The 7,469-nt window shown below is 50.8% G+C and overlaps 2 non-coding genes across 2 annotated transcripts; one reads left to right on the top strand and one right to left on the bottom strand.

Moving 5' to 3' along the window:
• The first annotated feature begins 6,171 nt into the window (after nt 1–6,171).
• TRNAV-CAC (transfer RNA valine (anticodon CAC)) lies at nt 6,172–6,244 on the top strand. Its single transcript has one exon. It is a non-coding gene; the product is annotated as a tRNA-Val (tRNA).
• A 253-nt stretch (nt 6,245–6,497) lies between these two features.
• Nucleotides 6,498–6,569, bottom strand: TRNAG-UCC (transfer RNA glycine (anticodon UCC)). The gene has a single exon. It is a non-coding gene; the product is annotated as a tRNA-Gly (tRNA).
• Between the last annotated feature and the right edge of the window lie 900 nt (nt 6,570–7,469).

Below are 7,469 nucleotides of genomic sequence, written 5' to 3'. Positions count from 1 at the left end.
ATTAGAACAATGTCATCAGCAAAACAGAGGTGGTGTAGTTGCCGACCATCTATCTTCACTCACCATTTCTTCCCATTCCAGTTCTCGCATGACATTCTTGAGGGTGGCACTGAAATGGTATCACCCTACCAAACCCCTCTCTTTATATGATGATCACTTCCTTGTCGAATGGTGAGATCCTGGGGGTCAATCCATAATACAGCTCACGGAGGATCCTGATGAATTGAGTTTGAACACCCTCTTTGGCTAGGGCTTTGATGACTGCTTCAGTGTCAACAGAATCAAAGGCCTTCTTTAAATAGATGAACTTTAGACAGAGTGGCATCTTGAACTCCCGAGAAACCTCAAGGAGTTTGGTTACCATGTGCTTAGTCGATCATGCTGGATCCTTTTCGGAACCTGACTTGCCTGAGGCTCACGCCAAACCACATTGGCAAATAAGCTCGAGAGTTTCCAAAGACAGGCATCATTTTGTGGCATTCCTCAAACAGTCATGGAGGTGCTGAACCAGTCGATTGTATTCCTCATCAATGTAGTCAATGATGGCAATAGTGCCAAAGAGCTCCCAGTTGGTGGTCATTCTGGGAGTTCTCTTAAACTTTGCGGTCCTTTCTCCCTGCTCCATGAAGTAGATCATTTCCAACTTTTTTTTTTCTTGCTTTTTGGGTCACACCCAGAAATGCTCACAGGTTACTCCTGGCTCTGCATCAGGAATTACTCCTGGCGGGGCTCGGGAGACCATATGGGATGCTGGGAATTGAACCTAGGTCGGCCGCGTGCAAGGCCCTACCCGCTGTGCTAAATGTCCGGTCCCTTATTTTCAACTTTTACTGTCATACTGGTCCTTTCTCTGTCCTAACTGCGCTCTGCACCCTCACATTTGTGGCAGCTTCTAACCATTGACCAGTCCTCCTAGCCCCTGTTTTCCCTGGCCTTGGTTATCTGGGCAAACCATACTACCTGAAAGAAAGAAAGGAGAGAGGAAGGGAGGGAGGAGAGAGAAAGAGAGAGAGAAGGAGAGAGGAGGGAGGGAGGGAGGGAGAGAGCGAGAGAGAGAGAAGAAAAGCATTTGCCATCGAGGAGACCAGGGAGGGAGTGGAAGGGAAACTGGGGACATTGGTGGTAGGAAATTGGAAATGTACTCTGGTGAAGGGACAGGTGTTGGAGAAAAGAAAGAAAGAAAGAAAGAAAGAAAGAAAGAAAGAAAGAAAGAAGAAAGAGAGAGAAGGAAAAAGATAGATTCAAACAGACAACTCAAACTGTGTGCTTGCAGGGGTCGAGGGGCTCTGAAAGAGCTTATTTTATTCTTTTTTTTGGGGGGAGGCATGTCCAACAATGCTCAGGGGTGACTCTTGGTTCTACACTCAGAATCATTCCTGGCAGGGGGCCGGGGGACCCCATGGGATGCCAGGAATCGAAGCCAGGTCAGCCACATCCAAGACAAGTTCTCTGCTCTCTGTACTATCAGTCCAGTTCAGTAGGGGCTTATTTCAAAAACTCAGAAGCTATAGAAAGAATACAAAGAAATTAATTACAGGAGCTGAATTTTTGGGTGCTGAGATGGGGAGGAGACGTTTGCAGTTAGCCAGACTGCAGGAGGACCCATCTTGGGAAAGATATTATTGAAGCCAAGAACGGAGGAGTTGGAAATTACTGAGGGTGGGGAGGGGTAGGGCAGAGCACGTGCAAAGGTCCTGGGGTAGGGCCAGGTCTGACCTGGCCGATATGAAGGAAGCATGTGAGGGAAGGAGGTGAACAGAGGGAGGTGGAAGAGCAAGACAAGGAGGCCAAGATGGTGAGGACTCTGAAGGTTGGAGGAAGGTGTGGGCGGATCCTAGGGCGGGGGACAAAGGAAGATAGGGCCTATGTCTGGGCTCACGCTCAGCCTATAGTGGCCATTACTGGAACCACAGTATTCTTCCTGAGTTCAAGTATCTAGGTGGTCCACCTGGGGAAGCTAGCCCCGGAAGAAATAAAAAACGATCAGATTCTAGGAGACTTTTTGGAGGAGACATTAAGTATCTGTGCAATAAACGAATGAGTCCATGAGTTTTACAGCTGTAGAATAACATTGTTTTGTCCTTCCTGCATATCCTCAGGTAGTTTAGGTTTATTGGGTTGCTCCCATCACAGTGCTCCCATTCCTCTGTGTTTATTTGTAACTTCTTTCTTTGTGCTCTGTTAACTTGTAAATATTGTTTTTCTCTTCTCCCTAAGTCCTTTGCATAGTTTATTCAGAGCAATGTCCTTTTCGTATGGACACATGAAGACAGTATATGCTATGCTTTTGTAATGTGACTCTCAGTGATGTTTTCCTCCGGGGCATCTGTTCTCTCACTTAAGCCTCAACTGCCTTTACTTCCTAGCGCCCCCAAAAGCAGGGTCCCGACAAGGGACTGGATGGAAAAAGGGCAAGCAGTAAGCTATGTGCTACCCTGGCATTATGGCGCTTTGGGCCTGGCCAAAGCGCCATAATGCTTAACTATAAGTTAAGAGCTTGGTCATGGAAAAATGCTGTCATGATCCAAAAAGTACTAACTAGATTTGGACCCTGCTAGAGTTAGGAATGATTAATCTGGCCTGAGCACTGTAGTTTGAGTCTGTGGCAAGATGTTCCCAGGAGAGCTGCCCTACAAGCTTCTTACTGTGTCCATACAAAAATAACTAGTATTAAGATGTTGATAGAGTTATTGGACTGAGGAAAGAAGAAAAACACCTTAAGAGGTATTTTGCCTGGGGCAGTCAGGAAGGGCTTTAGAATACCTTTTAGGTGGTGTTCCCTTTGAACTTGGTGGGCCCTTGAAGGGCTTTCTTATGTTGATTTGCTTCCAACTGGGTGCAGTGTGCCCCAGAGTGCTGGAAGGAGTTGGAGAGACAAGAGAGCTGGAGAGAGAGAGAGAGAGAGAGAGAGAGAGAGAGAGAGAGAGACCGACCAGGCTGTGAGATGGAGCACGGAGAGATGAACGGGAGAGACAGAAAGAGACAGACAGGAATAAGGAGCAATGTCAGACTAGAATGGGAGGCTGGAATGGAAGCCTCAGAGAGACTGGGGTAGGCACGTGGGGAGAATGGGATAAACGGCATCTGATCAATCAACCAGCTTGGCCCTCATTTCATCCAACATCTGCCCCGTGGCCTGGACCACCTCGGATGGAGGAGCGGCCTGGTCCCATCCCGAACACGAGTGGCTAGGGGAAGAGCCATGGGCGGGGCGGGGTGGGCTGCCCGGCCGCCCCTCGAGATTTTATACAACAGCTAGGATAAAATAATGAATCTTGAAATGAAAGATTATTTTAAAGATTATTTTATTTATTATTATGGGGCAATAGCACAGCGGGTAAGGTGTTTGCCTTGCAAGCGGCCAACATGGCCGACCCGAGTTTGATTCCTCCGCCCCTCTCGGAGAGCCCGGCAAGCTACCGAGAGTATCTCGCCCGCACGGCAGAGCCTGGCAAGCTCCCCGTGACGTACTCGATATGCCAAACACAGTAACAACAAGTCTCACGATGGAGATGTTACTGAACCCGCTCGAGCAGATCGATGAATAACGGGAGGACTGCGACCGTGATTATTATGGGGGGAGACTGAGCCACATCCAGCAGTGCTCAGGGGTAACTCTTGGCTCTGTGCTCAGGAATCACTTCTGGAGGGCTCAGGGACCCTCTGGGATGCTCAGGATCTAGCCTGAGTTATTCATATGCCAGACAAGCGCTCTACCAGTATCATTTCTCCAGTATCTAATAGGGTCCCCCAACCCCTGCCAGGAGTGATTCCTGAGTGCAGAGCCAGGAGTCACCCCTGAGCATCGCCCACAATGGGTGGTTATTATTTTGCATTATCAAAGTGGGGCGTGATATCATTGCCAGGGTTCTCCTAAGAGAGGCCACAGGGTTAAAATCAAAGAGGCGGGTTACTTTCTGTGAGAGGGACCCTCAGCGATGTTTCCAGGATAAACACCTGATTTGTGATCAATCCAAATAAAGGGAATAAGAACTGGGGACAGAGCAATAGTATAGCCGGTGAGGCTCTTGCCTTTGACGAAGTCAACCTGGGTTCGATCCCCAGCGTCCCAGAGGGTCTCTCGCGCACCACCAGGAGTAATTTCTGAGTGCCGAGTCAGGAGTAACCCCTGAGCATTGTCAGATGTGCCAGAAATAAAAACAACAACAACAACAAGCAAACAGAAAAAGAAAAGAACTGGAAGATGAAGAGAATAAGCACTTTGCCCCCTTGGAGCCAGCAGTCGGACTGATGTGGGGGTCACACATGCTCTTAGGATTCTGGCCTCTCTCCAAATTGGAAAACAAGCATGACATTGAATTATCCCTTAGAATCTTCCAGAAGCCTTCTTGGACCCCCCCCCCCCCCCGCTCCACCCTCATAACTTTTTTGCGTTTCTACCATCCTAGTGTTTCAGCCACTGCTCACAGTCATTTTTTAATTTTGATTTTTTTCATTTGCCCCCCCCTAAGCTGCTCATTCAGTTCTCCCCACGAGTGGCCAGGGGACCATGACACGCTGGAGGGGTTGGCCCTGAGCTCCCCACGTGCAGCGCACGGGTTCCGCCTTTGCCTGCCTCTCTGAGACCTGTTCGCGGTGATTTGTAAAAGTTTCCCTTGCCTCAGATTATTATCATTAGTCGCTAGGTCTTGCTACCTCTACTGGATAATACTGGTGTAGGGGGAATATGTGTTTCCCAGTAGATGTTTTGTGGGCTCTCTCCATTCCTGGAGAAGCCCGCATTCTCTCGTGAGCGCAATACACTCATTCATTCTCTCCACTCGTTCCCACTACCTCGCTCTTCTCCCCTTCAATACCTCCACAAAAAATCTGTTCTACTTCTAAAAAAAAAAAATAATAAGGTGTTTTGTGTCATCATTTTCGGGGGCTTCTTTCCCACCCCTACCCCCAGGTTAGGGTGACATTCTTGCTTTCAGTCAAATGCAGAAAAGGAGAAACTCTCTCAAGTTCCTCCAGGTGCAAATTGCCGTGTGTTAAATTTTCTCTCCCCTCTCCCTCTTCCCCTTACTGATGTTCAGGGGTGGTCAAGTTACTAAAAATACATTTAAAAAGCTATAAAGGATTACCCATTTTGACTCTTGCTTCTGACTGCAATTTCATGTAGCAGGATACCACCCACTCCCTGGCAGAAATTCTGCTAGTTTTTCAGTGTGGGCTTATTATTAGAGGATAGGGCAGTATGACCGGGACATGATCCCAATTGCTGAGGGGTTTTTTTTTTTTCATTCCTTCATTTTGCATCTGAGACCAGAGCCCCTTTCTTTTTATCCTCCTGATTAAAGCCTGTCACCTCTCAACCCTCACTCTATCATGCTACCGAAGTAGTTCTAAATCTGCCTTTTTCCCTCTTTTCTTGCAAATTTCCTGCAGCTTGCGCGACATGGCAAAGACCTCTCCAGAAAGTTCTTGCAGCTGAACATGTGTGGCCTTGGCAGGTAACAGCCATGAGTCAAGACCAGGGCGGGACAATTTCCCGGGTGATGGGAACAAGACTGCTCCGACCTGCAGACGCTCGGGATTTATTTTAAATAAAGATTCTAGCTGTAAGATTCTACCTCTGTTGAGAGTTTCCCTCTAGAGGATGGGGGGATGGGAAGGTGGGAGGGATACTGGGGTCATTGGTGGCGGAGAATGGGCACTGGTGGAGGGATGAGTACTCCCATCATTGTATAACTGAAACCCAAGCACAAAAATTCGTAAGTCTACAACTATACCTCATGGTGTTTCACTAATAAAAATTAAAAAAAAAAAAAAAAAAAAGAGTTTCCCTCTAGAATGAAATAACGCTAGTATTGACCACGGGTCCGAAAACAGTTTCTCCTCTTAGTTGCTTTCCTTGATTGTTCATGGAACTGAAAGAAAAGAATATTGCGGGAGGAAAAGAATGAAAGTTGAATGTGCGCTTAAGGCACGCGCTGAGCCCATTTTCTTTTTTTTGCATTTTTCTTTTTCTTAACGTTTCATAACTTTTTGACCTTTTTGCATTTTTTCAACCTTAGTAGCTTTCACCACATCAGGCCCCAGCGCAAAAAGAAACAAAAACAAACCAGCCGTGCAAAATGTAAGCAAATTTGGTGCATTGAAAGATACCACAGTATAACTATTTCTTTTCTCAATCTAAGGGGATAGGGAGACACAGGGAATCTATCGGTTTCCGTAGTGTAGCGGTTATCACGTTCGCCTCACACGCGAAAGGTCCCCGGTTCGATCCCGGGCGGAAACATTCAAACATTTTCCGTGAGTTTTGTGGGGATGCGGTGGAAAAAGTAATTTTTTTACTCACCTATTTTATTCCCGAAGGTAGACCATCACTTCAAAGTCAAGGGAGCAGAGTACACAACAGTAATTGTCTTCCCTCTCGGTGTGCAGGGGTCTGGGATTTTACGAGTTATAAATTCAGAATTAAAAATAAGTAGGCAAATTCAGAATTGAAAGTCTTCGGTGAGGCTTCTCCCACACAAAGCGCAAAAGAGCCTTGCGTTGGCCGGGAATCGAACCCGGGTCAACTGCTTGGAAGGCAGCTATGCTAACCACTATACCACCAACGCGGCGGCGGATGCCTCGCGCTCTCTGGAGCCCTTAGCCGCGAGTCAATCAGTGCCGCCGCCTGGGCGACACCAAACCTCGCGAGGAGTTCCTTCCCTCCGGCCGACCCGCGAGCCAGGAGCGGCGCGCCCCGCGCCCCCCGCCGCCAGTGCGCCTTGGTGCCGGCCGGCCGGCAGCCAATCACGGGCCGCCGCCTGGGCCGCTCGACTTCCGGGTCAAAGGGGTCTGGAGCCGCGGATTCCCCCGTGTCCGCTGGCGCCGCTGTCCCCCCGCGCCCGCCGCTTCCGGGGTTGCTGTCCGGGCCATGGAGCCGCGCGCGTGAGGCCCCGCCGGCCCCGGGACCGCCCTGCCCAGCGCGGCCGCCGCCCCGCGGAGACGCCGGTGAGCAGCAGCGACCCCGCGCCCCGTCCCGCCGTCGGGCCGCCACCCCGGGCCGCCTCCCGGACTGCCCCTGCCTCGGGCGACGTGTCCCCCGCCGCCCCAGGGCCAGCCCCGGCCCCCGGCGCGGGCCCTCCGCGATGCTGACCGCGCCCACGAGCCTGGGCCCCGCGCCCGTCTCCGCGGCCCGAGTCCCCGTCCCCGCGGGGCTGGTCCTCGCCAGCGGCCACCCACATCCCCACATCCGCCCCGGGGCGGGGAGGAGACCTGCCCTGGACTCCGCTTCCCTCCCAGCGTTGCCGGCCGTCCTCTTCCTGCCGCCCCCACCCCACAGTCCGCAGCGGCGGGGACCTCTCAGCTATGCCCTGCGACCCCCTGCGTCCCGTTAGACTCCGCAGCAGTGCCCTGCGAACACCCCCACCCCCGCGTCCCATCAGACGCCGCAGCAATGTCCAGCGACCCCCCGCGTCCCATCAGACCCACAGCAGTGTCCTGCCACCCTCCCCCATCCCATCAGACTTCGT

The sequence above is a fragment of the Sorex fumeus genome, unplaced genomic scaffold (genome assembly GCF_029834395.1).
Source record: "Sorex fumeus unplaced genomic scaffold, SorFum_2.1 ptg000041l, whole genome shotgun sequence".
Classification (NCBI taxonomy): Eukaryota; Metazoa; Chordata; class Mammalia; order Eulipotyphla; family Soricidae; genus Sorex; species Sorex fumeus.
This window is presented reverse-complemented; position numbering and strand designations above follow the sequence as displayed.